Consider the following 26,142-nt stretch of genomic DNA (forward strand, 5'->3'; position numbering starts at 1 on the left):
TGGGATAGATTCAGAACAGATCTAGCAGCTCAAAACTGGGCATTCATGAGGCGCTGTGAGCCATCAGCAGCAGCAGAATTGTATTTCACCACAATCTGTAACTTCTTGTCCCGGCATATCCTTCACTCTACCATTATTATCAAGCTAGGGTACCAACCCTGGTTCAATGAGGAGTACGGAAGAGCAGGCCAGGAGCAGCAACAGGCCTACCTAAAAATGAGGTGCCAACCTGGGGAAGCTGCAACACACGACTACATGTCGGCTAAACAGCGGAAGCAGCAAGTTATAGACAGAGCTAATCAGTCCTGCCACATCTAGTAATGAATGGTGGTGGACAATTAAACAACTAACAGAGGAGGAGGTTCCAGGAATATTCCCATCCTCAAAGATGGCAGAGCCCAGCATGCGAGTGCAAAAGACAAGGCTGAAGCGTTTGCAACCATCTTCAGCCAGAAGTGCCGAGTGGGTGATCCATCTCGGCCTCCTCCTGAGGTCCCCATTATCACAGAAGCCAGTCTTCAGCCAATTTGATTCAATCCGCATGACATCAAGAAACAGCTGATCACAATGAATACAGGCAGCAAAGGCTATGCGCCCCCGACAACATCCTGACTGTCACGCTGGAGACTTGTGCTTCAGAACTAGCTGCGCCTCTAGCCAAGCTGTTCCAGTACAACTACAACTCTGGCATCTACCTGAAAATGTGGTATGTCCTGTCCAGAAAAGGTGGAACAAATCCAATCCAGCATATTCGCCCCATCAGTCTACTCTCAATCATCAGCAAAGTGATGGAAGGTGTCGTCGACAGTGCCATCAAGCAGCACCTAGTCACCAATAATCTGCTCACCGATGCACAGCTTGGGTACTGCCAGGACCACTCTGCTCCAGACTTCATTATAGCCTTAGTTCAAACATGGACAAAAGAGCTGAATCCAGAGGTGAGGTGAGAGTAACTGCCCTTGACATCAAGGCAGCATTTGACCGAGTGTGGTATCAGGGAGACCTGGTAAAATTGAAGTCAATGGGAATCAGGGAAAGAACTCTCAACTGGTTGAAGTCATACCTAGCACAAAGGAAGATGGTTATGGTTGTTGGAGGCCAATTGACTCAGCCCCAGGAGATCACTGCAGGAGTTCCTCAGGGCAGTGTCCTAGACCCAACCATCTTCAGCTGCTTCATCAATGACCCTCCCTCATAAGGGCAGAAGTGGGGATGTTTGCTGATAATTGCAGTGTTCAATTCCAGTCACAGCTCCACAGATAATGAAATAAGAGCGTGATGGAATATTCTCCACTTGCCTGGATGAGTGCAGCTCCAACACCAGTCAAGAAATTCGACACCATCCAGGACAAAGCAGCCTGCTTGACTGGCACTCCATCCACCATCTTAAACATTCACTTCCTCCATCACCGGCACACCATGGCTGCAATGTGTACCATGTACAAGATGCACTGCAGCAACTCGTCAAGGCTTCTTTGACAGCACCTCCCAAACCCGTGACCACTGCAGCCTAGAAAGATAAGGGCAGCAGGCGCATGAGAACACTATCACCTGCAAGTTCCTCTCCAAGTCACACATGATCCTGACTTGGAAATATATCGCCATTCCTTCATCGTCACTGGGTCAAAGTCCTGGAACTCCCTCCCGAACAGCACTGTGGGACCTGCACCACATGGACTGCAGCAGGTCAAGAAGGCGGCTCATCACCACCTTCGCAAGGGCAATTAGTAATGGGCAATAAATGCTGGCTTTGCCATTGATGGCCACATCCCAGGAATTATTTTTTAAATGCTGCTACAGAGAGGGATATTAGGGTCTTCTTCAACAGACTCGCAGAAGGATTTAGCAAACTCATGAATAAACAATAAACATTCTCATCTTAGTCACATGATTCATTCATTCTTTTACAGTAGAAATACATTCACCTCACAGTAAGATGTTAAATGGAATTTTTAAAAAGTGATTTGGGCTGCGAGTGATGCAAATGGAGTCGGTGGGATGACGGGGGTGGGAGGAAGGGGAGGAAACTCAAGTATGCACCATGTCTACTTGGGAGGCCAAGTTAACAAACATAGAAACATAGAAACATAGAAAATAGGTGCAGGAGCAGGCCATTCAGCCCTTCTAGCCTGCACCGCCATTCAATGAGTTCATGGCTGAACATGAAACTTCAGTACCCACTTCCTGCTTTCACGCCATACCCCTTGATCCCCCGAGTAGTAAGGACTTCATCTAACTCCCTTTTGAATATATTTAGTGAATTGGCCTCAACTACTTTCTGTGGTAGAGAATTCCACAGGTTCACCACTCTCTGGGTGAAGAAGTTTCTCCTTATCTCGGTCCTAAATGGCTTACCCCTTATCCTTAGACTGTGACTCCTGGTTCTGGACTTCCCCAACATTGGGAACATTCTTCCTGCATCCAACCTGTCCAAACCCGTCAGAATTTTAAACGTTTCTATGAGGTCCCCTCTCACTCTTCTGAACTCCAGTGAATACAAGCCCAGTTGATCCAGTCTTTCTTGATAGGTCAGTCCCGCCATCCCGGGAATCAGTCTGGTGAATCTTCGCTGCACTCCCTCAATAGCAAGAATGTCCTTCCTCAAGTTAGGAGACCAAAACTGTACACAATACTCCAGGTGTGGCCTCACCAAGGCCCTGTACAACTGTAGCAACACCTCCCTGCCCCTGTACTCAAATCCCCTCGCTATGAAGGCCAACATGCCATTTGCTTTCTTAACCGCCTGCTGTACCTGCATGCCAACCTTCAATGACTGATGTACCATGACACCCAGGTCTCGTTGCACCTTCCCTTTTCCTAATCTGTCACCATTCAGATAATAGTCTGTCTCTCTGTTTTTACCACCAAAGTGGATAACCTCACATTTATCCACTATTTCCAAGGCCACCTCCTTAAGTACTCTGGGATGCAGTCCATCAGGCCCTGGGGATTTATCGGCCTTCAATCCCATCAATTTCCCCAACACAATTTCCCGATTAATAAAGATTTCCCTCAGTTCCTCCTCCTTAATAGACCCTCTGACCACTTTTATATCCGGAAGGTTGTTTGTGTCCTCCTTAGTGAATACTGAACCAAAGTACTTGTTCAATTGGTCTGCCATTTCTTTGTTCCCCGTTATGACATCCCCTGATTCTGACTGCAGGGGACCTTCGTTTGTCTTTACTAACCTTTTTCTCTTTACATACCTATAGAAACTTTTGCAATCCGCCTTAATGTTCCCTGCAAGCTTCTTCTCGTACTCCATTTTCCCTGCCCTAATCAAACCCTTTGTCCTCCTCTGCTGAGTTCTAAATTTCTCCCAGTCCCCAGGTTCGCTGCTATTTCTGGCCAATTTGTATGCCATTTCCTTGGCTTTAATACTATCCCTGATTTCCCTAGATAGCCACGGTTGAGCCACCTTCCCTTTTTTATTTTTACGCCAGACAGGAATGTACAATTGTTGTAATTCATCCATGCGGTCTCTAAATGTCTGCCATTGCCCATCCACAGTCAACCCCTTAAGTATCATTAGCCAATCTATCTTAGCCAATTCATGCCTCATACCTTCAAAGTTACCCTTCTTTAAGTTCTGGACCATGGTCTCTGAATTAACTGTTTCATTCTCCATCCTAATGCAGAATTCCACCATATTATGATTTTTTTTTAAATTTAGTAATTGTTGTGCCACTCCCCTGTTAGCTTCATGAAAATGGCATCTCACTGTCTGCCTTACCACTGAAATACATTGAATGGGTGAAGTTGCTGTATTTGAGCGGCAGATAACTCTTAACCCTAAAATTTATCACAGAAAGTTAAGTCTTGTTCATTTCAGTCTAAGTACTCTTTTATCAATGGTATACGTTTTAATTACTGCCAAGAAAGCCACTCTGGCATCGAAAATGTAACCATTACAAGTGCGGAGTCTCATCCCTTCAAGTTTTAATTGTTGGAGATTTTAAAAATGTAAAATTTGAATTTTTTTGAAAGCTTTTCCTGTCTTTTTTATAGATCTATTAATCCAATCTATTTCCCTCTCTTTATGTGTCTCTCTGTACTTGATTTGACATTGAATTCACCTACTTTCATTTATACTTCCTTCTCAGTCCTTGCACTGTTAATTTCACAATCCTTCAATCTGATTGGCTAAGAAGATACCCTGTTCACTCAGTTCCCAAATGCCTGGTTCTCCTTGCTGCGACGTTATCAGCTCACGCTTTCAGCAACTTGCCACGGAAAAATTTAAAAACCTAAATGTGCAAATGCTGTTAAATGCTCCACGACAGCAAACTTTGGTCTAATATAGAAATGACTATTTACCTGTAGTTATGTGTAACTGTGTGAATGGGAGGCTGCAAAGGTTTTCAACCAGCTGCAGGTGATGAATTTGGCTACAGAAGAGAGTTAGAGCACCACCAGTGGTAGGAAGCCTGTAGCTATATTATGACAGGCAGGGAAAGGGAGTGAAATTATTTACATGCTTAAATAAGGTTTTCCCATTGATTTTCGGTGTTAATGTTGACATAAAAAGTATGACTCAAAAACATGACAACAGGAAATAAGGTTTTTAGATAGTGTGCACCAAGCATAAAAGTTTTAATATATAATTTAGAAATAAAATCTGAATGTACTTTTTTGAAAATCCAATTTAAAAAAAACCCAAGAAAAGAAATGGAATTACCAGCACTGTCAAAACAGATTTGAGATGGTGGTCGCCTGCCAAAGTCAGTAGTATTGCTGTAGATCACCACCGTTGTAATGTTTCCATCAATAAAACCTGTACTTCTTTGCTCACTTCACTGTCCCTTACTGCTGCAACACTGTCACAGAAAAGCTGCTGTACTGTTGGCTGGGGAGCAGCGCAGGGGAACATAGAGAGGCAACGATATGAAATAAAAACAAAGTTTGTGGAATATGCATCATGCCATTCCTTCAAGTGATTTCCATCTCCATCCCTCTAAATAGGGCCTCACTATTGCTGAATCAACTCCTGTCTCCTGTCATTGGCATCAGTTGCAGCGTTATAATTCTCCATTAGGAGGGAAGGCTTCCTATCATCTCTATCCTATTGGATAACTCGCACAAGGTTTAGTTTGTAAAATGTTTGCATAGTCATAAATTGCCGATTAAGCAGAGACAGCAGACCTGAGCGAGACCAAAGCTTGGAATGAGAGCAAGATAAAGAGCATGGCAGAGGAGGCCCGACAGCAGAGGCAGCGGATATGAGCGGGACCGGAGCTGGGAGTAACTTAGCACAGGCAGAATTTGAAGGAGTGACATCAGAGTAAAAAACCTGGGGCTAGATTTTACACTTTCGTGCAGATCGCCCAAAAATGAGCGTTATTTTCAGCGTGGGCGGTAAAAATGGGTTTTCAGATCGCCGGCTTGTCGCCCATTCCCAAAGCCCCTAGTCTCCATTTTTGAAATTGGGCTTTACCAACAGCGATCTGAAATGGGCGTTAGCGTTAAATCTCTCTGACCTACTGCCGTAAAGTGTCGCCGTCTTTAGCAACGGCATGGCAACACTTGTTTCCCGCGATTCAGGAGGTCAGGAGTCATCATTACATGCACAGAAGAGAGAGCGAGAGGGACTGAAAGAGTGTGTGAGTGTGGTGTGTGCTTGGTTGGCTGTTGTGGGAGGCACGAGGGAGATTCATTAGCAGCAAAAAGCCTATTAAGCACCAAAAACATAGTTGGCACCGAGTTTTTGTCCAACAAAGAATATATAACATGGAAGGGATCGAGAAGGACCTGGAGCTGGTAGCCAGGAACACTGGTGACAGAGGGCTCCCAGTGGTCCCGGAGCGCGGCACTGCACCCCAAGGTGCCGCACCCCCATTGCCAACGACACGAGAGCCAAGAGCAACATCTTGCTTCTGGCTCGGAGCACGTTCCCACCTCGGGCCGTCCTCTCTCGTATCCGCCTAAGCAACAGTTCGGCCGTCACCCCCACGCCCCCACAATGAAGCAGCGCCTGAGGAGCTCCTCGGCCAGGCGGCTTGGAGTCAGGAGGGGAAGAGAAAGATGTGGGAATGAGAAGCAGGGGGCGGGGGGGGGGGGGGGGTTGTTTTTTTTACAGAAATACCTATGATTTCAGACAAATGGTCTGTTTAAATGTTTTTTATTTAACAAAACCTTGTGCATTGGCTCAGATAGCTGCACCGTTACACACTGGTGATTCCTTAACATCAAAGGGTATAATTACACTTAACTTCAATCAACTAAAATTTTAACTCTCACCAAGGTGATGCCCACCATTGATGTATGACCTGCACACCAATGTGCAGTGTGACAAGTGTGTCAGCCTTGTAAATACCACCAACGTTCTTTCAGGCAAAGCACTCATTTATGAGCTCCTGATGTAAGAGTCTTGCAGCTATGATGCCACCCCGGGCCCGTTATTGCGGTCTGCAGGGGGGCGGGGGCATAGCTTCAGCGTCAGCCTGATTGTCTGGGCCGATGTCAGCTTCAGCCTCCTCGTCCTCTTTTTCCTCTCCTGAGCTGGACTGTCAGACCCTTCTGGCAATTCTTGTCCCCTCCTGATAGCCAAGTTGTGCAGCATTGAGCACACCTCCACGAATTGAGCAACCTGCTCAGAGTGGTATTGGAGCTCGCCTCCTGAGTGGTCCAGGCATCTAAAGCACTGCTTAAGCACTCTAATGGTTTTCTCCACGATATTGCGAGTGGCTCTGTGGCTCTCGTTGTATCGCCTCTCCTTCGGTGTGGGTATCATGCAGGGGGGTCATCAGCCAGGTGGCGAAGCCATATCTTTTGTCACCAAGCATCTAGCACTGAATTTGTGGCTGATTGGTAAACAAGTCTGATTCAGTGCTCTCACGCAGAATGTGAGCATCATGGATGCTGCCCGGAAATTTTACATTCACTGCCATAATAATTTGCTGGTGGTCGACGAGTTACACATTCACGGAGTGGAATCCCTTGCGGTTCCTGAAAACCTCTGCATCTTGAAAAGGTGCCTACATCGCGATGTGCGTACAGTCTATTGCTCCCTGCATCTTGGGAAAGTTAGCAATTCGGTAGAGTCCTAGAACCCTCTCACTCTGCGCTTCCCTGGTCATCGGGAAGCTGATTAACGTCCATCCTTCATGCGTACAGGGCTTCAGTCACCTGTCGAATGCAGCAATGTGTGGCATACTGAAACAAATTGCAAATGTCGCCAGCTGAAGCCTGAAAAGAACCCGATGCGTAGACAGTGCCTCGGTGACTTTGACCTCGATGGACAGTGCAGTACTGATGACGCTGGCAGGCTGCAGATTTTCCCTTATGAGCTGGCATACCTCAGTGATAACCTCTTTGTGGAAGCGCAGTCTCCGAAGGCAGGTGGAGTCGGGCAAGTCGAGGTAAGACCACTGCTCCCTGTACTTGCAGGGGGTGCAACGTCTGGTCCTCCTCATCAGTCTGGCATATCTTACATTGGGCACATAATGCTGCGGAGCATACCTTCGGCCATCTCGAGTCTGCAGCATGTAATTGGTCATCAAGAGAGGGTGAGAAAGGACAGGCACCTTTCCAATAGCTATCTGTTTTCCACTGATTGGTCACAAAGAATGAATGTCCCGATGAAGACACCTATTAAATTCCAATTGTCCACAATATGATAAAGATGTTTGTTCAGATGTTCACATCACCTCCATACACCTCCAGAGTACATCCGAACTCCCCCGAGGTTGAAGCAGAGCAGCCTTTTAAATTATACGATATGTGATTTAGAACATGGCGTCCATACCGCTGTGAGTAGTTCCGGTTAGTTCCACTTTTTCCCTGCGGCTTTTTGGGCGAGCGATAATGTGGGCGAGATGTGTGCGAGGTGGTGAAAGTGACACTGGCCGATCTCCTGGGCTTTAGTTTTGGCAAATGTGATCTTTACAACAAAATAAAGTGGTCAGTCGGTATTATTGAATCTCGGCGTTAATTACGTACGGAAAGTAATGCTGGGCGATAAGTTTCCGAAAAATGCCCGTCAGTTTCCATTTTGTGGCTAAATGGGCGATAACTGGGTTATACCTCATTTCAGCGGTAAAGTGGGCAGGCAGTGACTAGTGGTGTACCGCAAGGTTCAGTGCTGGGACCCGAGCTATTTACAATATACATTAATGATTTGGACGAAGGAATTGAATGTAATATCTCCAAGTTTGCAGATGTCACTAAGCTGGGTGGCAGTGTGAGCTGTGAGGAGGATGCTAAGAGGCTGCAGGGTGACTTGGACAGGTTAGGTGAGTGGGCAAACGCATGGCAGATGCAGTATAATATGGACAAATGTGAAGTTATCCACTTTGGTGGCAAAAACAGGGAGGCAGAATATTATCTGAATGGTGACAGATTAGGCAAAAGGGAGGTGCAACGAGACCTGGGTGTCATGGTACATCAGTCATTGAAAGCTGGCATGCAGGTACAACAGGCGGTGAAGAAGGCAAATGGTATGTTGGCCTTCATAGCGGGAGGATTTGAATATAGGAGCAGGGAGGTCTTGCTGCAGTTGAACAGGGCCTTGGTGAGGCCACACCTTGAATATTGTGCACAGTTTTGGTCTCATAATCTGAGGAAGGACATTCATGTTATTAAGGGAGTGCAGCGAAGGTTCACCAGACTGATTCCCGGGATGGCAGGATTGACATGAAGAAAGACTGGATTGACTAGGCTTATATTCACTGGAATTTAGAAGAATGAGAGGGGATCTCATAGAAACATGTAGAATTCTGACGGGATTGGACAAGTTAGATGCAGGAAGAATCTTCCCGATGTTGGGGAAGTCCAGAACCAGGGGTCACAGTCTAAGGATAAGGGGTAAGCCATTTAGGACCGAGATGAGGAGAAACTTATTCACTCAGAGAATTGTGAACCTGTGGAATTCTCTACCACAGAGAGTTGTTGAGCTCAGTTCGTTAGATATATTCAAAACGGAGTTAGATGTGGCCCTTACGGCTAAAGGGATCAAGGGGTATGGAGAGAAAGCAGGAATGGGGTACTGAAGTTGCATGATCAGCCATGATCATATAGAATGGTGGTGCCGGCTCGAAGGGCCGAATGGCCTACTCCACCTATTTTCTATGTTTCTATGTTAAGCATGCAAAAAAAAGTGTAAAATCTAGCCCCTAAAGTGATGTCGGCACAAGGGACGTAGCTGATTGGTATGTAGGTGGCGATTGTTTTTTTTAAGTTTCAAGTTTATTTCTGCTAAGTAAGTTCATAGACTATTAAATGGAGGCATGGAAGGGCAGCTCATTCCCACGGAATGCACATCATGTGCCATGTGGAAAATCCAGGATACTTCCCATATCCTGCACAACCACATGTGCAGGAAGTGTCATCGGCTGAAGGGGATCTCAAGCTCCGGGTTTTAGAGCTTGAGTTTGAGTTTCTGGAGGTGGTCATCCTGCAGCTCAAGAGTGCGTAGCCAGAGATGGAATGGGTAACCGACAGACAGAAGAGGAGGACCAGGCAGGTAGTGCTGGAGTCCCGAGTGTATCTCGCTATCCAATCAGTATTCTGTTCCGAGTACTGGTGAGGGTGATAGTTCCCTGGGGAGTACAGCCAGAGCCAAGTCCACGATAACACAGGTGGCTCAGCTGTATGGAGGGGCGGGGGAGGAAGAAGAGAGCAATAGTGGTAGCGGATTTGATAGTTAGGGGAGCAGACAGGCATTTCTGCGGCCACAGACATGACTCCAGGATGGTATGTTGCGTCCCTGGTGCCAGGGTTAAGGATTTCTCTGAGCGGCTGCAGAATATTGAGGGGGGGAGGGTCACCAACCAATGGACGTGGTGCATATCGATACCAATGACATGGGTAGAAAGAGGGATGAAGTCCTGCAGGCAGATTTTAAGGAGCTAGGAAAGAGTTTAAAGTACAGGACCTCAAAGGTAGTAATCTCCGGATTACTCCCGGTGTCACGCATGTGTGAGTATAGCAATAGGAGGATAGAGCAGATGAATGCATAGTTGGAGATGCAGGAGGGAGGGGTTCAGATTCCTGGGGGTTTGGGACCAGTTCTGGGGGAGATGGGACTTGTACAGGCCGGATGGGTTACACCTCAACAAGGCCAGAACCAATGGGGAGATTTGCTAGTGCTGTTGGGGAGGGTTTAAACTAATTTGGCAGGGAGATGGGCACCAGGATGTAAATTAGAAAGAGGAAATAAAGCGCTCAAAGGATTGGGAGAGGCAGAGAGCACGAAAGTAAGAAATAGTAAGGTATTAGGTGGGGTCCAACTAACAGAATACAGGACGGTCTAAGATGGGTTTGCAGTATATTTATGTGAATGCAAGAAGCGTAGTAAACAAGGTAAGTGAGCTGAAGGCACAAATAGCCACATGGGAATCTGATGTTGAGGCAATAACTGAGACTTGGCTCAAAAAAGGGCAGGATTGGGTATTAAATATTCCTGGTTATAAGGTGTTCAGGAAAGATAGGGAAGGAAAGATAGGAGGTGGTTTGGCAGTTAAGGAGAATGTTAGTGCTGGAGAGGGAGGATGCCCTGGAGGGGTCAAGGACAGAATCTATATGGCTAGAGTTAAGAAATAATAGAGATGCCATTACATTACTCGGTGTATTCTATAGACCACCAAATAGTGGGAAAGATATGGAGGAGCAAATATGCAGAAAAAATACAGAGAGGTGCAATAATGGGGGACTTCAACTATCCTGAGATAGACTGGGATCGTAATCGGGTTAATGGCAGAGATGGCAAAGAATTTATGAAGTGTGTTCAGACTAACATTCTTGATCAGTATGTTTCCGGCCTGATAAGGGAGCAGGCATTGCTAGATTTGGTTCTAGGGAATGAGGTAGGTCAAGTGGAGCAAGTGTCAGTCGGTGAACATTTAGGGAACAGTGATCATAGTAGATTCACTATGGAAAAGGACAGGTAGCAATCTAGAAGTAAAAATGTTTAACTGGGGGAAGGCCAATTTCAGTGGGATGAGAATGGATCTGGCCCAGGTAAACTGGAGTCAAAGATTGGCAGGCAAAGCTGTAATGGAACAAATGGCTGCTTTAAAGAGAGAATAGTTCAGGTATAGTTGAGGTACATTCCCCCTAGGGGGAACGGCAGGGCAAATAAAGTCAGGGCTCCCTGGATGATGAAGCAGATAGAGAATATGATGAAGCAGAAAAAGAGCGCGTATGGCAGATGTCAGGTTGCTAATACATCTGAGAATCAGGCTATATGTAGAAAGGTCAGAAGAGATTTGAAAAAGAAAATAAGAGGGGCAAAGAGAGGTTATGAGAATAGAACGGCAGCTGACATAAAAGGTAATCCGAAAGTCTTCTATAGGCACATAAATAATAAAAGGTAGTAAGAGGAGGGGTGGGACCGATTAGGGACCAAAAAGGAGACCTATGCATGGAGGCAGAGGGTATGGCTGAGGTACTAAATTAGTACTTTGCGTCAGTCTTCACCAAGGGATAGGATGCTGCCATAGACGGTGAAGGAAGAGGTAGTGGAGACAATTGATAGGATAAAAATTGATAAAGAAGTGGTATTAGAAAAGCTGGCTGTACTGAAAGTAGATAAATTACCAGGAGCAGATGGGATACACCTTCGGGTGCTGAGGGAATTGAGGGTGGAAATTGCGGAGGTACTGACCATAATATTCCAATCCTCCATCGATACAGGGGTGGTGCCAGAGGACTGGAGAATTGCAAATGTTACTCCATTGTTCAAAAAAGGGTGTAAGGATAAACCCAACAACTACTGGCCAGTCAGTTTAATCTCGGTACTGGGGAAGCTTTTAGATACAGTAATCAGGGACAAAATTAATAGTCACTTGGATAGGGATGGATTCATTAAGAAAAGCCAGCACAGATTTACTAAAGGCAAATCGTGTTTAACCAACTTGATCGAGTTTTTTGCTGAGGGCTGATGAGGCAATGCAGTTGACGTCGTGTACATGGACTTCCAAAAGGCGTTCGAGAAAGTGCCACATAATAGGCTTGCCAGCAAAATTGAAGCCCATTGAATAAAATGGATAGTGGCAGCCTGGACACAAAGTTGGCTAAGTGACAGGAAACAGAGGCACCGAAATTCAGCTCCAGAATAAGGCCCGTTACTGCCAGATTGCGGCGGCCATGCAGCGGAGTCGAGCGGCTGCCGATTTCTGGTCGAATGGTCGCGGCAAGCTAAATTGGGCGGGGGGGGGGGCGGGTTCTGACGGGCCCCACTTCCACCCCACCGTTGTCGAGCGGCCATCAGTGCCTGCACCGTCCGGATCCCCCACCTCCCTTGAAATTCAACCTGAAAAATCTTATGCCAGCTGAGCGGTGCTCCCGACAGCTTTGTCTATCGGTGCACCTTTCATTCCCTCTGTTAGCCCTGGCGGTGCAGCGGCCATTAAATGCAAGGGCCCAATTCCGCAGCCGCCATTTTATTTTTTTTGCTGGCCGACTTCCATGTCGGCTTCACTATTGTGCCCTCAGGTTTGGCTGGGCTGCCAACAGGCTGCCTAGCACCCCCTCTTGGGTGCCAGGCCACTGGCCCGACTGAAACCCTCCCTTGGTGGCCCTGTGTCTGATCCTAAATAATCGGCGATTCTCTCCCCTTACAGCCACACTTCCACCCCCATTATGACCGACCTCCTGGCTGCTTCAAAAAAAAAGACAAAGAGCTGAATTTCAGGAAAGAGGCAACCTCATCCGAGACGGTATTAAAAGCACTTTGAAAAAGGTAGGTGCACCAGGTTTCCGGTGGGGCTGAATTTCGTCCCAGAGAGTTCCCAGAGGAAGGTATACAATACAGTGGTGTTCCGCAGGGGTCGGTTCTTGGACCACTACTTTTCTTGATATATATTAATGACTTGGACATGGATGTACAGGGCACAATTTCAAAATTTGCAGATAACACAAAACTTGGAAGTATAGTGAACAGTGAGGAGGAGAGTGATAGACTTCAGGAAGACATAGACAGGCTGGTGAAATGGGCAGACATGTGGCAAATTACATTTAATGCAGAAAAGTGTGAAGTGATGCATTTTGGTAGAAAGAATGAGGAGAGGACAAATAAATTAAATGGTACAATGCTAAAGGGGATGCATAAACAGAGAGACCTGCGGGTATGTGTGCATAAATTGTTGCAGATAACAGGGCAGGTTGAGAAAGTAGTTAAAAGGACTTATGGGCTCCTGGGCTTCTTAAATAGAGGTATACAGTACAAAAGTGTGGAAATTCTGAAGAACTTGTATAAATCACTGGTTCGGCCTCATCTGGAGTATTGTGTCCAATTCTGGGCACTACACTTTAGGAAAGATCTAAAGGCTTAAGAAAAGGTGCAGAAAAGATTTACGAGAATGATCCCAGGAATGAGGGACTTCAGTTACATTGATAGACTAAAGAAGCTGGGGTTGTTCTTGATAGGTCCTTACTATACAGTATAAATGCACACGAGACCCATGCTTGAGAGAAGGTCAGTCAGTGACCTGTCCTTTATTCCTTAGCACTCAAGTGATGAAGGTGGGTGGAGCTTCCCCTTTTGTACCTGAAGGCCCAGGTTAGGAGTGTCTCCCACCTAGTGGTCATTGTTCTCACCGTGTACAACTTAGGACAGATTATACATGGGTTACAATGCTGGTTGAATATATGACATCACCTCCCCCCCAAAGTCTATTGGGATCACAGGTTGAGTCTCTCTGGTGGTTTACGCTCTCTTGTAGAGCGCCTGAGTTGGGGCTCTGGTTGTTGGGCACTGGCCTGAGTGTCTGCTGTTTGCGGTGCCTCAGGCCTATCCAGACTGCCCACAGTGATTGGGCTCTCCTCCCTTTGGTTCCGGTGTTCGGTCACCTGTGGTGGAGTGAACTCCACATCGTGTTCTTCCTCTGCTTCTATGGAGTTGCTGAATCTCCTTTTTGTTTGATCCACGTGTTTGCAGCAGATTTGTCCATTGGTAAGTTTAATTACCAGAATCCTATTTCCCTCTTTGGCAATCACAGTGCCTGAGAGCCATTTGGGCCCTGCAGCGTAGTTGAGGACAAAAACAGGATCATTTACATCAATACATCGCGCCCTCGCATTCCTGTCATGGTAGTCATATTGTGGTTGGCGCCTGCTCTCGACAATTTCTTTCATGGTAGGGTGTATAAGGGATAGTCGGGTTTTGAGCGTCCTTTTCATTAGCAGCTCTGCAGCTGGAACCCCTGTGAGCGAGTGTGGTCGGGATCTATAGGCCAACAGGAGACATGATAAGCGCCTTTGTAGGGAACCCCCTTGGATTCTGAGCATCTCCTGTTTGATTATCTGCACTGCTCGTTCTGCCTGGCCGTTTGAGGCCGGCTTGAACGGTGCCGTTCTGATATGGTTAATTCCATTACCTGCCATGAAGTCCTGGAATTCGGTGCTTGTGAAGCACGGGCCATTGTCGCTCACCAAGACGTCCGGTAGACCGTGGGCAACGAACATTGCCCGCAGACTTTCTACCGTGGCAGAGGATGTGCTTGAATTTAAAATGTCACACTCGATCCATTTGGAGTAGGCGTCTACTACAACCAAAAGCATTTTTCCCATGAAAGGACCTGCGTAGTCCACGTGGATGTGTGACCAAGGCTTGGCGGGCCATGGCCAGGGGCTAAGGGGGGCTTCCCTGGGCGCATTGCCCAGCTGGGCACACGTGTTGCACCTGCGAACACAAAGTTCCAGATCTGCGTCTATCCCTGGCCACCAAACGTGTGACCTGGCAATTGCCTTCATCATGACAATGCCCGGGTGCTCATTGTGGAGTTCTCTGATGAACACCTCTCTGTCCATCTGGGGCATGACTACGCGGTTTCCCCATAGTAGGCAATCGGCCTGAATCGAGAGTTCATTCCTGCACCTGTGAAATGGTTTAAATTCCTCAGGGCATGCCCTGTATGTGGCTGCCCAGTCCCCATTCATGACACTAGAGTCAATAGCGGGTCTCTATTTGTCCAGACTCTAATCTGACGGGCTGTCACGGGTGAGCCTTCGCTTCCGAAAGCTTCAACAGCCATGACCATCTCAGCAGCATGCTTGGTAGCCCCCTCAGTGGTGGCTAGTGGGAGCCTGCTGAGTGCATCGGCGCAGTTTTCAGTGCCCGGTCTGTGCCGAATTGTATAGTCATAGGCGGATAACGTGAGTGCCCACCTCTGTATACGGGCCTATGCGTTTGCATTTATGGCCTTGTTGTCGGCCAAAAGAGACGTTAGGGGTTTGTGATCTGTCTCCAGCTCATTTCCTGCCAAACAGGTACTGGTGCATCTTTACCGCATATACAAATGCGAGCGCCTCCTTTTCTACCATCCCGTAACCCCTTTCTGCCCGGGACAGACTCCTGGAGGCATAAGCTACCGGCTGTAACTGACCCTTGACATTAACATGCTGCAACACACACCCGACACCATAGGACGACGCATCGCACGTTAACACAAGTTGCTTACATGGGTCGTATAGTGTTAAGAGTGTTGGAACATAACAAATTGCGTGCTCTAGTAAAAGCCCTTTCCTGGCTGTCCCCCCAGACCCATTTGCGACCTTTGCGTAGGAGCACGTGCTCAATTTGGGAAGAAAGTTAGCAAAATAGTTCAGGAGCCCCAGGAACGAATGCAGCTCCGTCGTGTTACGGGGTCTGAGTGCTGTCTGGATCGCTTCCGTCTTGGACGCAGTAGGGCTGATCCAGTCCGCTGCTACCCTCATCGCCAGGAATTCTACCTCTGGAGCTAGGAAGACGCACTTCGCCTTTTTCAGTCGCAGCCCTACCCGGTCCAGTCTGCGTAGCACCTCCTCCAGGTTGTGGAGGTGTTCTTCAGTATCGTAACCCGTGATGAGGATGTCGTTCTGAAAACCACCGTCCCTGGAATCGACTTGAGGAGGCTTTCCATATTTCGTTGAAAGATTGCGGCGGCCGAGCGAATCCTGAACGGACATCTGTTGTACTCAAACAACCCCTTGTGTGTCGTGATGGTGGTCAGCTTCTTCGACTCACTCGCCAGCTCCTGGGTCATGTAAGCTGAGGTCAGATCCAATTTTGAGAAAAGTTTGCCACCGGATAGCGTCGCAAAGAGGTCCTCCGTTCTCGGTAGCGGGTACTGGTCTTGGAGTGACACCCGATTGATGGTGGCCTTGTAATCACCACATATTCTGACCGACCCATCTGTCTTGAGCACCGGCATGATCGAGCTCGCCCAGTCACTGAATTCGACTGGCAAGATGATGCCTTCCCTCAGCAGGCGGTCCAATTCGCCTTCTATCTTTTCCCGCATCATGTACGGCACCGCTCTGGCCTTGTGGTGTACTGGCCTGGCGCCCGGATTTATGTGAATCACTACCTTGACCCCCATGAAAGTGTCGATGCCGGGTTGAAATAATGAGTCAAATTTGTCCAGGATCTGTGAGCATGATACTCGCTCCACAGAGGAAATTGCATTGACATCGCCCCATTTCCAGTTCATGACAGCAAGCCAACTCCTCCCCCGTAGTACGTAACCGTACCCTGGGACAATCCAGAGTGGCAACCTGTTCTCCGAAACATTGTGGGTCACAACTATCGTGGCGCTGCCTAGCACCGGAATGATCTGCTTTGTGTAAGTCCGTAGCTGTGCGTCAATTGGTGATAATTTTGGTCTCCTGGCCTTGGACGCCCACAACTTTTCGAACTGTTTGATACCCATCAGGGACTGGCTGGCCCCCATGTCTAGCTCCATTGATACTGGGATGCCATTGAGGAACACTTTCATCATTATCGGTGGCGTCCTGGTGTCTGAACTGTATACGTGCTCCACATGAACTCGCTGAACTTCAGCTTCCAGCGATTTCCTCCAACGTCATTTCTGCAATTTCTGCAGGTATTTTGCTCATCTCTGCAAACTCCGGCTGAGTGTGTGCCTCCACGCCTCCAACATGAGCTGCTGTTGGAAACAAAAGGTCCCTAGCCAGTCGATCGTCCCTGACTGCCCCTGTGACTGTCCTTGAGTGCGGCATTAACAGGTGTTGATGGCCCCATTACTGGCCGCATTGTCCCTTGCAATGGCGTGAATCGCCGTTCAACTTGCCATTGTCTCTGTCGAACTCCCCCTCTGGGTTCGACTACATGTTGGGGCATGCCCGACTGCCCTTGTCTGCCTGGAGAACTGCGTGCTGCTTTAACAATGTTGAATCTCTGTTCCATCCATTCCTTAACACAGTACCTCTCCTCTGTTCTGCTAGTGGCCATGTTCGCGTGGTTTAAATCCCAGTTTCTCGTTGCCGTTGATAGGTCCTTACTATACAGTATAAATGCACACGAGGCCCATGCTTGAGAGAAGGTCAGTCTGTGACCTGTCCTTTATTCCTTAGCACTCAAGTGATGAAGGTGGGTGGAACTTCCCCTTTTGTACCTGAAGGCCCAGGTTAGGAGTGTCTCCCACCTAGTAGTCATTGTTCTCACAGTGTACAACTTAGGTCAGACTATACATGGGTTACAATGCTGGTTGAATACATGACAGTTCTCCTTGGAGTAGAGAAGATTGAGAGGAGATTTGATAGAGGTGTTCAAAATCATGAGGGGGCTAGACAGAGTAGATAGAGAGAAACTGTTCCCATTGGCAGAAGGGTCGAGAACCAGAGGACACAGATTTAAGGTGATTGGCAAAAGAACCTAAGTCCAAGTAAAAAAAAAAAAAACTTTTTTACGCAGCAAGTGGTTGGGTTCTGGAATGCACTGCCTGAAAGGGTAGTGGAGGCAGACTCAATCTTATCTTTCAAAAGGGATTTGGATAAGTATCTGAAGGAAAAAAACATTGCAGAGCTACGGGGAAAGGGCGGGGGAGTGGGCCTAGCTGAGAGTCGACATGGGCTCGACGGGCCGCAAGGCTTTCGTTCGTGCTGTAACCATTCTATGATAAAATCCGGCGTCTACAATTTGTGTAAAATGCAGGAAGGTGTTTCCTCACACAAACAGTCGCAACCAATGTCTTCATTTCCTTCCGTTTGTTTAAAATTTTGCAATGTGTGCCAGGAAATTTCTGAAAAAGTAGCTTTATAGATGCTCCTTAAAAGAATACCTAGAATCATAGAAGGACGCGACTGCTGCTAACAACCAAGTTATTGCGCATGCGCAGTTCCAATGGTCTCTTGGTTGTTCTTAGTCAGCAGTCATTTTGATAGAATGAAAATTGTGTTAATTTTGCCGGTCACTAGAATAATTCACAGCCCTGCTTCTCAAATGTGGCCACTATTCCCAAAGGTTTAGGAAAGGACAGTAACTGTTCATAAAATCCTAATGCATGTAAAATGCAACTGACCACGATTCGATGTAAATATTTGGACGGGATGACTTTGCAGGTTTAACGGCGAAGTTGAGCATACACCCTCTTAGTTGATAGGAAAGATCTTTAAATAAAAGAGAAATATATAAAACTTAAGCTAAAGTTGAGCCTGGAGCTTTCAGCTGAGGAATCTTGGCTATTTTCAATGTGGAACCATCTCTAATTCTAAAAGGCAGTCGGACAGAAAAGGCTGTGAACATTATCCTGCTAGTTGCATGTTTATCGATCAAATTGCTAATGGGAAAATGATGCGTGTTTTTAATTTTATTTGCATTTCTTTATATTATTTGCAACAAGGGATAAAAAACGTTACAGTTGGCATTTACGCAGACTTCCGTCTGTTGTGAATGTTATTTTTTAAAGTTGGGAACTGACAGTTATGAGCAAAATGCTGCTACGCAGCTTCTGGTTCGTTGGCAGGAGTCACTCCGATCATAGAATCATTACAGCAAAGGAGACAATTCGGCTCATCGAGTCTGGGCCACCTCTTTGTCAGAGCACTTCAGCTTGTCCCACTCACCTGCCCTTTCCCCGTAGCCCTGCAAAAAAAAATCTTTAGATATTTAGCCAATTCCCTTTGAATATGCCTCCACCACCCTCTCAGGTAGTGCATTCCAGATCCTAACCACGCTGCATAAAAACGTTTTTCCTCATGTCGCCTTTGGTTCTTTTGCCGATTACCTTGAATCTGTGTCCTCTGGTTCTCGACCCTGCCGCCTGGGAACTGGGTTGAGGAGACACTGGACTGAGGAAGTGCCTGGTATCTATGAGGTGGTGGGGGGGGGGGGGAAATGTTAAGATTTACCTGTACTTGGACTGCACTGGAATCTCTTCATCTGTAGGAGACAGGATAGTTGTGTGACAAGCCTGCAAGAAGAAGGCTCCTAAATCTTGGTACCTTGCCAACTCCAAGCCTTGTTCAAATAGATGCTTTATTTTGTTCATATGTTTGTTGAGTTGTGCCACAGCTGTGTGCCTTCTTCTCTGCTAGAAACAATGTAGATAATATTGTTAGGTATTAGTGGGTACGGTAATTGCTTCTAACTTTCTAAATTGGTTGTTTAGATGGCTGAAAACTGCTAAAGAACTTTACTTATTTGAATGCCATTGTTTAATTACTGTTGTGCAACTAGAGACTGTCATGTATGTAACCACAATGTAACACCACTGTATTAATGTACACACACAACCTAAATGCACACCTTGACCACAAGGGGTGAACTTGTGGGAGACGCTCCTTACCTGATCTCCCAGGTATATAAAGGGAGCTCCCACGCAAGGTCATCACTTGTGGAGTGCTGTGAATAAAGAGTTGAGGTCACAGAGTGACCTTGTCCCCAGAATCTGCCTCGTGTGGTTTCATGCTGCAGAGTAAGGACTTTACAGAGACCAACCCACTCCAGTCTTGAGTTTAATCATTAAAACATTGAATTATTGATTGTCATCAGCATGTCTAATGATAGTATTTTTACTGGTGGCATTTCAGTCTCATCTCTTGTGCACCCATTTCAATTGCTATAAATTATAAAATGATATGGGTCCTGCTCCTCCTGTGTTGTGATATTTAATAGCAACTTTCCCTTTTGAAACCAATCCGAGGCTCCCCCTGCTGATTTTAAATATCCTCTTTCCATATCTATTCAGCTGGAATGAAGTTGGGAGCCAAGAGGGAGAGTTGTAATTTCAATATCACAGCACTGCAGCAGTGGAGTGTATTCGTGTCAACTGCTGCTGCCATCTGTTGCTCCCTTCTGCTCTGCGTCTCCAGTCGTGGGATACTTAAATGGCAACTCTCCCCTAACACAGGGCTGAAGGAATAGAGTGGAGCACCATCTGATAGGAATGTGCACCAGGTTGCAAACAGTCTCCAGAACAAGAAAACAAAACTGTTATTCCTGTATCTGTTGATCAAATTTGTGTGTGGGAGTCTTCCTAATATTCTTGGTGCATCCCTGCAATGCAGACTGAGATCTGCTGATTCAGCACAGACTGTGGTTTGAGCCTGACACCTCCCTGCTCTGTATGGTCCAGTATTGCAAAAAGCTCATTTAACCAAATGGGTCATTTTTCCACTTGTTTACAATACAACTAGGCAGTTCAGGAGTGTCCAAACTGTTGGCCTTCATGGGCTAATTTGATTGTACTGTGGATCCTCAGGAGCCATACATAAAGTTTAAATAAATGCTTCCTTTAGCGTGTGCATAGCTCAAGCTGCAGGTACTAGTATAGCTTGGTATCCTGTTTTAGGGTTTATATATCAATGAGGTACCTGCACTAAGTACAGCGCCTTCTAAATCACTGGCCATGAAGTTCAAACAGGACCAACCAGCGAGCAAGAAACAAAAAGCACAAATGGAACTCAGTTGCCTACGCTTCACAAGCAGGGATTCCAAAGTTTGTGGCCTAGATGGCCAATGGCAAATAACTTGAATATCCCAGAAATAAAATCACATTGAAACACATCAGCTCATTGCTTGCGCATGACATCATTTGATGAAAATGATACAATGCCCTTCTGATTCCTTTCCCTCTCCAAACAACATTTTGCAAAACACTTCTCCATAAAGGCAGTGTCCCATTAAGTTATGGGCAGTCTGCTAAATTTAGATTAAATTGTCTGAAATGCTGTAATTAGATAGAATGAGTCATTAGAAAATACATCCAAGCTGTAGCTAGACAGAATGGGGTCTAAATTCAACATCACTGTGCCCATTTTTCAGGCATGAAGCAAGTGCAACAATTACAAATTTAGCAGTGTGACGGAAACCATCGAACTTCTCAAGCATAGGTTCTATGCCTCGACAGATCTGGAAGCTTCAATATAGCCCAGAATGAATGTCAAGATTTGTTACTGGGTGCTACATGCTGGACAAGTTTGCCTTGGAAAGAGAAGCTGAGAAACAGGAAGAATGGGATCAGGAAGCTGAGCCTGCAGAGGAACAGCAAGGTTGCCAGCTGCCTGAGCTCTCAGGCAGCAGCTCATTGGGAAAGATTCTCCTGAATGTTCATTCCTCTTCTCATTGCATCAACAGTCCATCCATTTACCTAACCCAGTCCTCAAAACTACCATCTCAATGCACTTGTACTGTCCAACTTCATGGGAGTTCACCTTTCATGACTAAGAATATTAAGACCAACAGTAATCTGAGAAAAAATGTCATCACACCAAGATACTTCATCACTCGTCATTTGACAATTGCGGATACTGGGCAAAGAGAACTAAAAAACACCCATGCGCAAAGCCCTAGAGGTCTTGTGTGCTTGCTTACCTATTATAGTGCTCCTATGAGGTGCATCCCCAGTGGCTACAGCAAGGTAGGTGGAAAGCTGCTGAACTTCCTTTGAGGATTCCTGAGGCTCAAGCCATAGGGGGCCCAGCTCACTGGCTGGCACTAATTGAGAGATGGTGAAGGAGCAGGCATGCTGTCATCCTGAGAGAGCAGGCCCCTTTCATGCGGCTACGCCTCAGCATTCCCACTGCTCTGCACAAGAACAGAGTGATGTGACACTCTCAAAAGACCTTATCAACTCTGTCCTTCATGATTTGTAAGCCAGTGAACATTAATAAAAGGTCCCAAAGCACTTCACAGGTGTGGATATCAAACCAAATTTGATACCAAGCCACATAAGAAGATATTAGGAAAGGTGAAAAATGCTTGGTCAAAGAGCTAGGTTTTAAGGAGTGTCTTAAAGGATGAGACAGGTAGAGAGCCAGAGAGGTTTAGGGAGGGAATTCCAGAACTTAGAGCCTTGGCTGCTGAAGACATGGCCACCAATGGTGCAGTGAAGAAAATTAGGAATGCGCAAGAGGCCTGAAATGGAGGAGTGCAGAGATCTCAAAGGATTGTAGGACTGGAGGAGGTTGCAGAAATAGGAAGGGGCAAGACCATGGACGGATTTGAAAACAAGGATGAGAATTTTAAAATCAAGGCGTTGCTCGACCGGGAGCCAATGTAGGTCAATGAGCACGGGGGTTATAGGTGAAAGGGTCTTGGTGATAATTAGGATACGTGGAGCAGAGTTTTGGATGAGCTCAAGTTTATGGACGGTACAAGGTGGAAGGCCGGCCAGGAGGGCATTGAAATAGTCGAGTCCAGAGATAACAAAGGCATGGATGATTCAGCAGCAGATGAGCTGAGGCAGGGGTGGAGACAAGTGATGTTACAGAGGTGGAAGTAGGCAGTTTTGGTGATAGAGAGGATATGGGGTCAGAAGCTCAGCTCCGAGTCAAATAGTATGCCAGTCTGGTTCAGCTTCTGACAGTGGCATGGGAAAAGGATGGAGTTTGTGGCGGTGCCGAAGACAATGACGTTGGTCTTCCCAATATTTAATTGGAAGAAATTTCTGCTCATCACTGGATGTCAGATAAGCAATGTGACATATCAGTGGCAGAATGGTGGTGAGGTAGAGCTGCGTGTTATCAGCGTACATGTGAAACCTGACATGTTTTTGGATGCTGTCGCTGGGAGGCTGACCTGAGCACGTGCTCCTTAATTGACTGCATGGTCGCGATGCCAAGCTCGTAGATCCCACACAAGTTAGAGCTGAACTCCTACATGCTCTCTGTCACTGTGCACAAGCATTTAGAAGTTTGTGCTGTATAGCTATCTGTTCTCTTCTGCAGGGAGTGTCCTCAAGGTCTTCGTCATTTCCTTCTGTAGCAGGGCTAGATTGCGAGGTCAACCTCAGGCAACATACTTCCTGAGCCATTCTATACGGCTGCCCTAGTTCCTATGCATTTGTGCACTTGCTCCTGCACACGGTGAATCACCCAGTCCAGACCACCCTAGCCTCTAAACAATGCAGGGTGCCAATCTCTGAGCTGGCGCTTGCCTGGGTAAGGTTGAGTGATGCTGCATCTTCTGGAGGGCTGTCCTCCTCTTCCACTAGTCCCGCTGTGCCCTCTAGAGTTTTAGGATCTGAAAGGGAAAAGAGGGACCAGGTTTAGCAGTTAGTGGCAAGCGTCAGCAGAAACAAACGAGTGGCTGCTGAAAGCAGTAGCCCTTTTTCATGCGTAGTGCATGAGGGTGAGATTTTGGTGAGAAGGGAATGAGGGTGGGATGGCTCAGCACGACAGTTCCTCCAGTTACAAATACAGTTGGGTTTCAGTGTTCCTGGGAGACCTCAACATTGATTCCAGACCCCATGAAGTATCATGGCTTCAAGTCAAGGAAACATCCTGCTGATTACCACCTTCCTCTCCCCTCACAACTGACGGGTCAAGATTAGTGAACTCGTTAGGTTTTTACAGCAACCTGGAAGTTTTCTGGTACAAATGACCAGATTTATTGGGAAAGTGGAATTTGAACTTACGATCTCTGGATTGTTAATACAGTACCAGAAGCACCAGGCTACTGTATCTTTACAATTGATCTGAAAGAATCTAGTTATATTTTAACTTAATATTAAAAGTGTACCTTTAATGTAGAAATGTACTATAAATGTAGAAATGTGCTATAAAGATATTTATGAATAAATTAGGAACAGGGTAGAATTAGCAAGAAACCAAATTAAAATTTCATAATACCAATTTGAACATCTTTGCAGATTTACAGTTTAGAAGAAAGTTGATTTTACTTGCATAGGTTTATGTAGTACTTCTTAACAGTTAATCTGTAGGTCTGGATACTGTATAAACGCAGTGAGTTACTTTACTTGTATACAATATGCTAATTGATTAATTAGAAACATAGAAATTTACAGCGCAGAAGGAGGCCATTTCAGGCCATCATATCCACGCCGGCCAACAAAGACTTGCACGGCCCTCAGTCAACAGCCCTGAAGGTTACATATAAACCTATGAACAATGACGGAAAGGCAAAGAGCAACCAGTAACCCCACACAACTGCGACACCCCTTATACGGACACATTCTACACTCCACCCCAACCGGAGCCATGTGATCTCCTGGGAGAGGCAAAAAAGATAAAAACCCAAGCCAATTTAGGGAGAAAAAAATCTGGGAAAATTTCTCTCCAACCCATCCAGGTGATCGACACTAGTCCAGGAGATCACTCTGGCCATATTCAATTCCCTGCAGTACTTACCATTATAACTGCGCCGGCCAACCAAAGGTCATCCAGTTTAATCCCAATTACCAGCTCTAGGTCCGTAACCCTGCAGGTTACGGCAGTTCAAGAGCCCATCCAATCATCTCTTAAAAGTGGTGAGGGTTTCTGCATAAACCATTCTTCCAGGCAGCGAGTTCCAGATCTCCACAACACTCTGCATAAAGAAGCCCCCCCCCCCCCCCCCTGCTCAAATCCCCTTTAAACCTTCCACCAACCACCTTAAACTATGCCCCCTCATAATAGACCCCTCCACCAATGGCAATAGACCCTTACTATCCACTATGTCCGGGCCCCTCAATATTTTGTACACCTCAATGAGGTCTCCTCTCAACCTCCTCTGTTCCACTGAGAACAACCCCAGCCTATCCAATCTGTCCTCATAACTAAGATTCTCCATTCAAGGCAGCATCCTAGTAAATCTCCTCTGCACCCTCTCTAGTGCAATCACGTTCTTCCTATAATACGGTGACCAGAACTGCATGCAGTACTCCAGCTGTGGCCTAACCAAAGTATTATACAATTTAAGCTTAACCTCCCTGCTCTTGTATTCTATACCTCGGCCAATAAAGGCAAGCATTCCACATGCCTTCTTAACCACCTTATCCACCTGGCCTGCTACTTTCAGGGATCTGTGGACAAGCACTCCAAGGTCCCTTTGTTCATTTACACTATTAAGTGGCCTACCGCTTAATGTGTATACCCTTTCCTTATTAGCCTTCACAAAGTGCATCACCTCACACTTCTCTGAATTAAATTCCGTTTGCCACTGCTCTGCCCACCGGACCAGTAGATTGATATCCTCCTGCAGCTCATGACTTTCCTCTTCATTATCAACCACACAGTCAATTTTAGTGTCATCTGCAAATTTCTTAATCATACTCCCTATATTCAAATCTAAATCGTTGATATATACCACAAAAAGCAAGGGACCCAGTACTGAGCCTTGTGGAACCCCACTGGAAACATCCTTCTAGTCACAAAAACATCCACCAACTATTACCCTTTGCTTCCTACCTCCAAGCCAATTTTGGATCCAACTTGCCACTTTGCCCTGGATCCCATGGACTTTATCCTTTGTGACCAGTCTACCATGTGGGATCTTATCAAAAGTGGGATCTTATCAAAAGTCCATACAGACTACATCGTACGCACTACCCTCATCGACCCTCTTGGTTACCTCCTCAAAAAATTCAATCAGGTTAGTCAAACACGATCTTCCCTTTACAAATCCATGCTGACTATCCCTAATTAATCCTCACCTTTCCAAATGTAGATTTATCCTGTCTTTCAGGATTTTTTCCAATAATTTTCCCACCACTGAGGTTAGGCTGACAGGCCTGTAATTACTCAGCCTATCCCTTTCTCCCTTCCTAAACAAGGGTACTACATTAGCAGTCCTCCAATCCTCCGGCACCATGCCCAAATCCAAAGAGGACTGGATAATTAAGGTCAAGGCCTCTGCTATTTCCTCATTTACTTCGCTCAACAGCCTGGGATGCACTTCATCTGGGCCTGGGGACTTATCTACTTTCAAAGCTGCTAAACGCCTTAATATTTCCTCTCTCGCTATATTTATTTCATCCAGAATATCACACTCCTCCTCGATAGCAGTATCTGCATTGCCCCTTTGAGAAAACAGATGCAAAGTATTCGTTAAGAACCTGACCAACATTTTCCACCTCCACACAAAGAATACCCTCATGGTCTCTAATAGGCCCTACCCTTTCTTTAGTTACCCTCTTACTCTTAATATATTTATTGAACATCTTAGGGTCTTCCTTAATTTTACTAGCCAAGAGTTAATTAATT

The 26,142-nt window shown here is 46.2% G+C and overlaps 1 protein-coding gene across 1 annotated transcript in view; it reads left to right on the top strand.

The window, feature by feature from the left end:
- Window positions 1–26,142, top strand: part of tfdp1a (transcription factor Dp-1, a) — a 153,862-nt gene that overhangs the window by 19,110 nt on the left and 108,610 nt on the right. Inside the window, exon 2 of the mRNA XM_070882810.1 lies at window positions 12,561–12,679. The gene's annotated coding sequence lies outside the window, so the exon portion shown is untranslated. The remainder of the gene's footprint in view (window positions 1–12,560; window positions 12,680–26,142) is intronic.

Source organism: Pristiophorus japonicus, chromosome 6 (genome assembly GCF_044704955.1).
Source record: "Pristiophorus japonicus isolate sPriJap1 chromosome 6, sPriJap1.hap1, whole genome shotgun sequence".
Taxonomy (NCBI): Eukaryota; Metazoa; Chordata; class Chondrichthyes; family Pristiophoridae; genus Pristiophorus; species Pristiophorus japonicus.